Raw genomic sequence first — 8870 nt, forward strand, 5'->3', positions numbered from 1 at the left:
ATCTGTGGTTTTAAGACACTTTGATTTGCTTTTTAATAAAGCTGTACAATCAGTTGCCACAAGGCTGTGGCATTCAAACAACAAAATGGGATTTGCCTGTTAATGAAACCCAGTTTTGTGCAGCAGCAGCCTTAGCCAGCAATGAGATCCTAGTACTGGGGAGCTCCACTTAGTGCTCGACACACAGCCTGCTAAAACATTATCTGCTCTGTTTCTATATGCAGTCACGCACAAATTATCTTTAAATGGTAAAAAAAAAAATTCTCTTGTTATACCTCCAATGGGGTTGATATATTAAAAAAAAAATTAAATTCTATGTTGTGGTTAATTAATTATTCATATGTCCTTGACAGCCGGGTGGTGGGTGACGTCAGGCCAGAAGCAGGAAGAATAACACACAAGGTACTGCAGGGCAAAAAGACGCGACGTGCGCCATTTATTTTGAACAAAAATAAATATTTAAACAAAAACACAGCTCATAGAGTGAAAATAAAACAAGTATACAAAAACAAAATAACAAACACAAAATACTGTGATCAGGCTGGGCAGTAGCTTTCCCTGATCGCACTTATATATATTTTTTATTTTTACACGCCCCTCCCTCCCCCTCTCCCTCGCTCCTCTGAAAACCCACCCGGAGTGCAGAGAGCTGCCAGCTTTTATGCAGGTGATCATCTCCCAGTTAGCAACAAATTAATCACCTAATTCGGGAGCTGGCCACCTTCTACACAGTACTGTCTTGCTTTGACTTATTATGCAGTTACAGACCGTGGGACTTACTTTAATGAAGGAGACCCCTAAGTAAGTGTTTCAGTTAACCAAACTGTTTATTAATGAACAGAGCCTGACACAAGGTAAATCACTTCCTAGCTTAACTTGACCTTCTGTAGCCCCCCGCCTACCTTCTTATGTCATCAATATACATCTGTAGTAACCCATATACTACATCCCCCTTTTCAATTTTAATCTTCCCCAGGATGCATAACTATTTAACTTGTTGGCCTTTTTTGTTATTTATCTTTTTAACTACCCTTACTGTTTACCAACTGCTAGGAACCATTAACATTTAACATAACAAGTCCATTCACTGAACATTTAACTCCACTTGCATCTGGGTCAGAGGTTACCAGCACTTGACCCGTTGGAGCTCAACCTTTACCGTTGGCTCATGTCAAAATCCTGGAACCTGGAAGTTGGAATTACTGCCCTTCCACTTCTGGTGTGCTGAACTGGGCCTACATTCTGTAAAACCTCAGGTTCTGCATTTCTTTTTGTCTCAGCCGCCACTGGTGCAGACTCTGGGTCAGCGTCTTAAACAGTTTGTCGTTCAGTTGTGTCCTGTAGGTCACACTCGCCACTTGAATTCACTCTGAAGTTGACACAGGCCTTCCTCAGGTGTCTTCTGTTTCATATTATAAATCGCACATCTGAAATCAACCAATCACAATGAAGCATTTGCCAAAATTTCAGTACATGGTAATTCTGTGCCAAGAACCCCACACAACTAGTACTATAATTCCAAAAAAACACACATACTTGGTACCTTTTGCAAAATGAACCCTTATACTTGACTCATTCTTCAACTTTTGATGAGCTTTACACTAGTTTCTCCAAAAACAATATTAAACCTTTAAAAGCAGACATTTCTCAGCACCACCTATAGGCCTACACGCATTTTTTTTTTTTTGGGGGGGGGGGGGATTGGTTTCCTCAATCTTCATTTGTGTAGTTTTTTTTTAAATGTTTTTAATATACTGTATATTGAAAAACATGTTATGCAGACCAGAGAGAGAAATGTATATAATGCAGAAATATTTAGTTTAGCTTTTTATCGTGGCACATAATGAGAACCGTACGTTCCTATGTGTGAGTTTTATACACTGTAGCAAGTGTTTTGAGATAAAAGCAGTGCAGTTTTCTGTTCACAGCTGATAACAGGGTTTTGCAGAGTCAGTGTGAATATAAGTGAGGGAGAGAGATGGGTGTTTTACAGGTTTATGACACAGATAGGATGAAGAAAACTACTAGAGTACACTACAGTGCAGTAGTCGTAAAACACAAAGCATTATTGTCAGGGCATTAGTTTAGTAAGTACTACTGAAGTTATTATAACGATAAGTACAGGGTGCATAGAGAATATGAGGAGATAAAATCCCAGCTGAGTCAAGCAAAATCGATCCATCAACATGTAATATCATGCAATCAATTGTAAGACGTCAACTAGAATTTTTTTTTTTTTTTTTAAATATAGAAACAACATAATTTGAGCCAACCAGCATGGATTCAGAAAAGGATGATCCTGTCCTAGCCTTTGTTAGGAGGTTACAGAGAGTAACCAGTGTAAAATACTGTGGCAGAACCACTATTGTGATGCCACACTGTTACAAGCCGGCCATTGAAATATATAAAAAATATATCAAACTGCTTTGGAACACTCAAGCACGTAGATATAGTTGATACAAACAAAGTAAAGAACAAAGAAACTAATCCCAGGGTAAAATGGAATGACTTCTGAAAATAGGTTCAGAGAACTAAACCACTTCTTTATAACAAAGAAAGATTAGGGGGACTTAACTGAAGTTTAAAAATCCTAAAAGGAGTTGACAGTGTTAACCAGGACCAGAGGACACAGTTGGACACTATTTCTCATATTCCAATGGCCAGCTTGTAGCAGCACAGTGTCACAATAGCGGCTTCGTTAAAATCTGAATTCAGAGCTCCCCGCTACACTGGTAATGCTTAATCCATTAAAGATTAATAATTCATTCATTCAATCTATTAAAACCAGATGCAAATATTAACAAAAATAATCAGCTGTGGTCTATCTGTGTTTATGTCTCCACTCACTCATTGATTATTTTTGTGTTACTCTGTCAGACCATTTGTCTGTTGACTTCCTGTCTGAAAGGAGTTCCCCCCTGACTCAGTGTTGGGGTCTGTGGCAGGCTGGCGAGTGGATAGAGGCCCAGAGACAGACTGCAGTTCAAAAAAATAACTATTTTATTATAAATAAACAAAAATAAAGTGCACAAGGGCAAAATAAAATACTCAAACACAAATAAAGCAAAAACAAAACTCACAAAAATAAGGTTTCCAGGCTGGGCAATGCCTTCACTGGATTCAAGTTTTCTACACAACCAAAAAAACCAACCTGCTTCCTCAGCTCCCTCTCCCAAATGAGAAGCTGAGGCCTCCTTTTATATCAGGTGGCTGGGCGCTGATTGATCGTTAATCAACCTAATCAACTAATCAACCCCAGCCCCTGAACATAATAAACCCAGGCACAGGGGAAGTTAACCCCATCCCTGCCAATTTAAAAAGGGCAGAGTTGGGGTCGCTCTCTCTCTCTTTTGCTGCTGTTTGAATTCTATGGATGTGAAGCCCTGCTAAGAACAGCACATGCTGACCATGCTCCAATGTCTTTCAGGAGAAGCCCTCCCTGGAGAAGGCAGTGAAGAGCGTGGAAGGAGCGATGGAGATTCTGCACAGGCAGGTGAGAGGCTCTGTGCTCTCAGACATATTTCCAGGATGATACAGAGCCAGGCAGAGAAGTGACCAGCGAGAAGGGCTTGGTTATAGGCGGGACTAGCTGTATATGGGAAAACTGTTCAAATTGGGAGGGGCTTGTTTACAGTGGGAGGGACCACGTCCATGTGTTAGGAGCTAGGGTGCTTTGAATGACAGGTGCTGTAGCTGGCAAATGAAAGTGGACAGTCGGTGCATGTCTTGATGATTGACAGTCATTTAAATGAATGAGAGCACTCTAGCGCAGCTTCAGTCAACAAGATCTGTCAGAACAGGATGAAATGACTGACAGTGAAACTACAGTAGCCTACTAAGGGACCACTGTAGATGACTGACAGCAACCCCTAGCCATTAATAGCGGAATGCAGATGTATAAAGTATAAAAAGTATACAAACTAGAGATGATTTCTAAATTATTATTTTTGGTAAGAAAATAAAAAATAGTTAGTGGTTTTACTGACATTTATTTAATGTAAATGGATTTCAGTTGAATGAGTTTGAATTGTTTTATCTTAGTAGTAACCAATTATTTTCTGCAAATTTAGAATATCCAATTATTATTTAAGCTTGGCTCACTGCTGCCTCCCATCCATGGTTGGCAATGGAATAGACTAGACTTGAACCAGCACTGTCCAGGCTATGGGGCACAGCCTGCCCTCCTTGGAAGCGCCTTTGCCGGATGCGCCAATCGGGAGCCCCTAGAAGTTGCTGTTTAAAAGTAGCAAGCCTGGTTGTATTGTATCTGCTCCAGCCCTGGTATCAGCCCTCATCACTATTTATTATCAGTCACCATCATGCAAAACATTTCTATTCCTTCATGTGGTTTTGTTTCAGAACTGACGATGAGTACATGTAAGCTTCATCAGTGCTGTAGTTATTCTGGACCCAGATGAGCCCCTGAATGGGTCAAGTGGGTTGTTTAGAGCCATCTTCATGAGTGATATAAACACAACACTCCATGAACGTTTGTGGAGTTTAAAATTGCTATTACGTTTAAGCTGAGCTGACCATTTCAGGTTGTTTTCCATTTTTGTTTTTTTTTTTGTTGCCAAGAAAAGCTTTTTAAATTTTATTATTTTTAGCCACTCTGGTACATCATCATATGTGTGCAGTAAAGGATCACATTTACATTCACTTAGTGATGGTTTGGCATCTCAGCCCATTGAACTGAATGGAAAGTTGTGAGATCAATCAGCTACTAGGAACTGGACGAGCTTAGATGGGCCAAATCGCCTCCTCTTGTTCCATGAATTTTCTTAAGTTCTTCTGCTCTAAGTTGTTAGCAGTTAAAGTAAAGCACGGGGCATGAGTGTTCATTCCAGCAAGGCAGGCAGGGCACTGCAGTGGGGCCCCGCAGGCCAGTCTGTGAACGTGAGATTTTATAGCACAATTTTCTTACCGTGAGGGAGTCACCAACAGCTCCAATGACTTTGACATCTGCAGGCCTGAGAGAGTGAACTGAAAACAAGAGATTGACAAGAGTTAAGTTTGATTCATACCTGTACCATACGGATGTGAACATTTAAAGCTCAATTTTTTTTAGCAACCTGTAACTACACGCGCTGTAAGCTTTCAGAAAATGACAAGAATTTGAGACGACCCCCTATAAAAAAAATGTATAAGTTTAATACACATTTCTATAAATTATTAGCACTTTATTACTGACATGATGGAAAGAAAAGGCCCGTTATTCAGAATGTCCTTCTCCTCCACTCAAAAGGTGCCAGTATTTCTTTTACTTCTATGGAGGTGAGCAGGAAAATACTGTCTTTATTATCATACACTATCATCACTACATAGGTCTCAGGGGCAGTTTGGAAAGAAACACACTTTTTATTTTATTTTTATTTTTTCTTTGACGCCAAGTACAATAACGCAGGGGTTCCCAAACTTTTTTTACCAGAGGCCCACCTGTTCAGCTGCATTAGGCACTGTGGCCCACTATTAGCGCTCCTTCGGAAAATGTCAAATTAAAAAACATTTTATATGTTTAAACATGAAACAATATAAATAAACCTAATCTAAACTGTACTTTATTCATTTGAATAAATATTGTGAAAGATGGAAATCGAATAGAATATGCACCGAGTGAAAATAATCATTTTGAAACACTTTAATTTTATTAAATAAAATAAATTGCAAAAACTAAACAGAATTTTTTATCAAACCGTAAAATGAGGCACCTTTGCATAACTTAAAATTTTAGAAATGCAGTTATTTTTCTTGGTCATCAAATAAGAAAAATATGCATGTCTTATTATTCCCATTCATAAATACCTGAACAGGAATCATTTTTGAGTAAAAACAGTACAACGTGAACAAAAACATAACACTTAAATACTAATTTCTGAATACTGTGCAACTAAAACGTGCAGCCATTACCTCTCATGCTGAACTGTGATGCACAAAAAAGACCAATGCGCACAATACAATACAGAAGGAAACGACAGCCTTGCATAAGTTACTTTTTTCGCCAGTACTGGGGGTGTTAGAAGGTTCACGGTTTTATATATTTTTCAGGTTTAACTCGCTTTAATTAATTATTGAAGTAATGGATACTACACAGCATTTTCGGTATTGATAATTACAGAGTACTAAAAATGTACATAAAAAACTATGTTAAATCCTTCCTGAGGTGTTGTTATTTTTATAAAGTTTTGAGGTTGAAAATGATTTCAGTCCAGGTTTGAAAGCACTTAGTCTTCATTAGCAATATTTAAATATACAAGAATAAATAGAATTCATAATTACAAAAAAAAAAAAAAATCAGTCGAAGTATTTAATATTGAGGTTGTTAATTTTTAAACGTCAAATTCATAGAGGCTCCCAAGCGGCATGCAGGATGTGCCCTATAGCATGGACATTTCCAATTCAAGTCCAGTCTATTCCATTGCCAACCATGGACATGAGGCAGCAGTGAGCCAAGCTTGAAAAATAATTGGATATTTTAAATTGACAGAAAATAATTGGTGACAAAAAAAAACTCAAATTCATTCAAATGAAATGCATTTACAGAGGATAAATGCTAGTAAATCCACAAGCTATTTTTTATTTTCTTACCAAAAATAATAATGTAGAAATCATCTCTAGTTTGTGTACTTTTTATACCTGCTGTCTTTCCCATCTATTAATGGCTAGGGGTCTCTGTTAGTCATCTCCAGTGGTCCCTTAGTAGGCTATTGTAGTTTCACTGTCAGTCATTTCATCCTGTTCTGACAGAGGATAAAAACAGTATTGTGCTCAATACCCTGACCGACGGCTGAAGTCTAGATGGCAGGACAAAGCGGTCGCAGCTGCCTTCCGTTAGTGAGACCAGCTGTGCTGAAGCAGGAGAGGGGAGGAGCTAAGTGCAAGTTAGTTTCGTAAGCAGTTCAGTGGTAAACAGCACTAACACACAGCTAGGCGATTTCTCCAGCGTACATGGCGAGGTTTCATGTCTAGTATGGACATACTCTCATTATGATTACCAAGGCTCAGATAATATTGGATGAACCAACATCACAAATTGAACAGTGTGTCTCACAACGCTACCATCTAAACACTGTAAAACACAAATATTATAATTCGTAAATTTATAACGAAATAGTCTCCAATAAATGGTGATGGATTCTGTTGGGCAATTAATCTAATTAGACATTTTATGAGAGGAATCTCGGAATTAACTCTGTGTCTCAATTATGGCTCATCAATACCACCTTTAGACAAACAAAACCAGATATTATCAGAAATCATTTACATCAACTCGCAAAGGTCGCGACCCATACCACCACAGTAGAATGATTCCTATCGCTGTCAATTCACAACATCAAACAGGAAGGGGCGGCTCCCGAGTGGCGCATCCTCTGACGCTGTGAGTTCTGAATATAGCTGCATGACGGGCTTGCGAACGAATAAAAGCAGATGGCTGACGCCGGTCGTTTCGGAGTACTGGAGAGCTCCTCTTTGTCTCTCCCGAGTTAGTTCGGGGGTTGCAGCTGTGAGCCAGGTTGAATAATAATTCAAAAATTAAGAGAAAAAATTGGAACAAAAGTTGGTGGTTACTTTCTTATGCCAATAACTATCCAAAACTTGAATAATCTCCAAGTACAATATAATGTTTTGCAATGTTGAGAGTTCTTAGTTCTACTACGTATGAAGATTAGGTTTAGTTTTAAAAAGAATATTGCCACATTATCTACAAAACCACAATTAAAAAGCAATGATTTCCTGGATTCAAAAACCATGGACATTACGGTATCTGTTTCACGAAAGAAAGTTTACCACATCTACCATTTTATTAATTTTCAGGTGGTTGTCAATCGTCGATTTTCTGATGTGACCCATCACCATTGCACAGGCGGCAAAACAACTTACCCCATCTTCGTAAAACGTTTTTTATACCCTCACATTCACAGTGTCAAAGTGTCTTGTGATTTAGATCTGAAGGCTCGCACAATTGATTTTGTGTTTGTATAAACATGTAAAAATGTTAAATGAGCACAACAATACTGAAGTGGTGTGCAGTCTGGATCTCCCTGATCATCTGTATGGCTCTTAGATGAAAATGATCAGACAGTCCTGGGTTAAACTGAATCTCTCCATTGCTTTCATGATTATAAAATCGCCAGCACTATACTGCAATCTGCTGCAAAAGAATAATTTTGCACCATAAAGTCTTCCTTGTTTCGGTCTTTCAAATGTAGTCCCTGTAATATGGAATTGTAGTTCATTTTTTTTATTTTAAAAAAAGTATATAGATCAGAGAAGGTTGTATTGAGAAGGTACAATGAGGAGGATTCCCATTTAGCGACACTGTAGTGTGTCTGCCTTTACTGGTGAGCGTCGACGGTTTAAATCCAGACCATAAATAAATAATAAAAAAAAGCCCTACAAGGGGCGCCCAACTAGTGGCAGTAGTCACACGGTATGTGCAGATATATGCTGCTCAGCTATGCTTGAGGAGAAGTTTTTTTCTAAGCAGGGGGAATGAGTGACCGCCACTGGTCGAATAGCTCCGAGGGTCACGGTTCAAATCCAGACCGCAGAGAAAATAAAAAATATAATAAATTAATTAAAAAAAAAAACATTACAAGGTATAGTAAGCAATAAGGTTTCTTTCCTAAAAAGAGAGCACTATTGTGGCAGGGTCTAAATAAACTTTGTTTTGTTTGGCAGGGATGGATGGGGACAGTTTTGCTTAATGATAAGGGAATATCGGGGTACACCAGCTCCCGTGCTTAAAATAATTTTCATTCCTGAATTTGAAGGGGATATAACGTATCAATGTAAAATACCAAGATAAAGTGCAACACATATCCCACCCCAAAGAACTACAAACCAGCATGGGTGGTTAATCCTTTGAGTCA

General features: G+C 38.6%; 1 long non-coding RNA gene across 1 annotated transcript; it reads right to left on the minus strand.

Annotated features, from left to right (window-relative positions):
* Positions 1 to 652: 652 nt before the first annotated feature.
* Positions 653 to 7091, minus strand: LOC121316569. The gene is made up of 3 exons (XR_005950418.1): positions 6634 to 7091; positions 4925 to 4983; positions 653 to 1427 (listed from the first exon to the last, which is right to left on the minus strand). It is a non-coding gene; the product is annotated as an uncharacterized LOC121316569 (long non-coding RNA).
* Between the last annotated feature and the right edge of the window lie 1779 nt (positions 7092 to 8870).

Source organism: Polyodon spathula, chromosome 6, assembly GCF_017654505.1.
Source record: "Polyodon spathula isolate WHYD16114869_AA chromosome 6, ASM1765450v1, whole genome shotgun sequence".
In the NCBI taxonomy this organism is placed as follows: Eukaryota; Metazoa; Chordata; class Actinopteri; order Acipenseriformes; family Polyodontidae; genus Polyodon; species Polyodon spathula.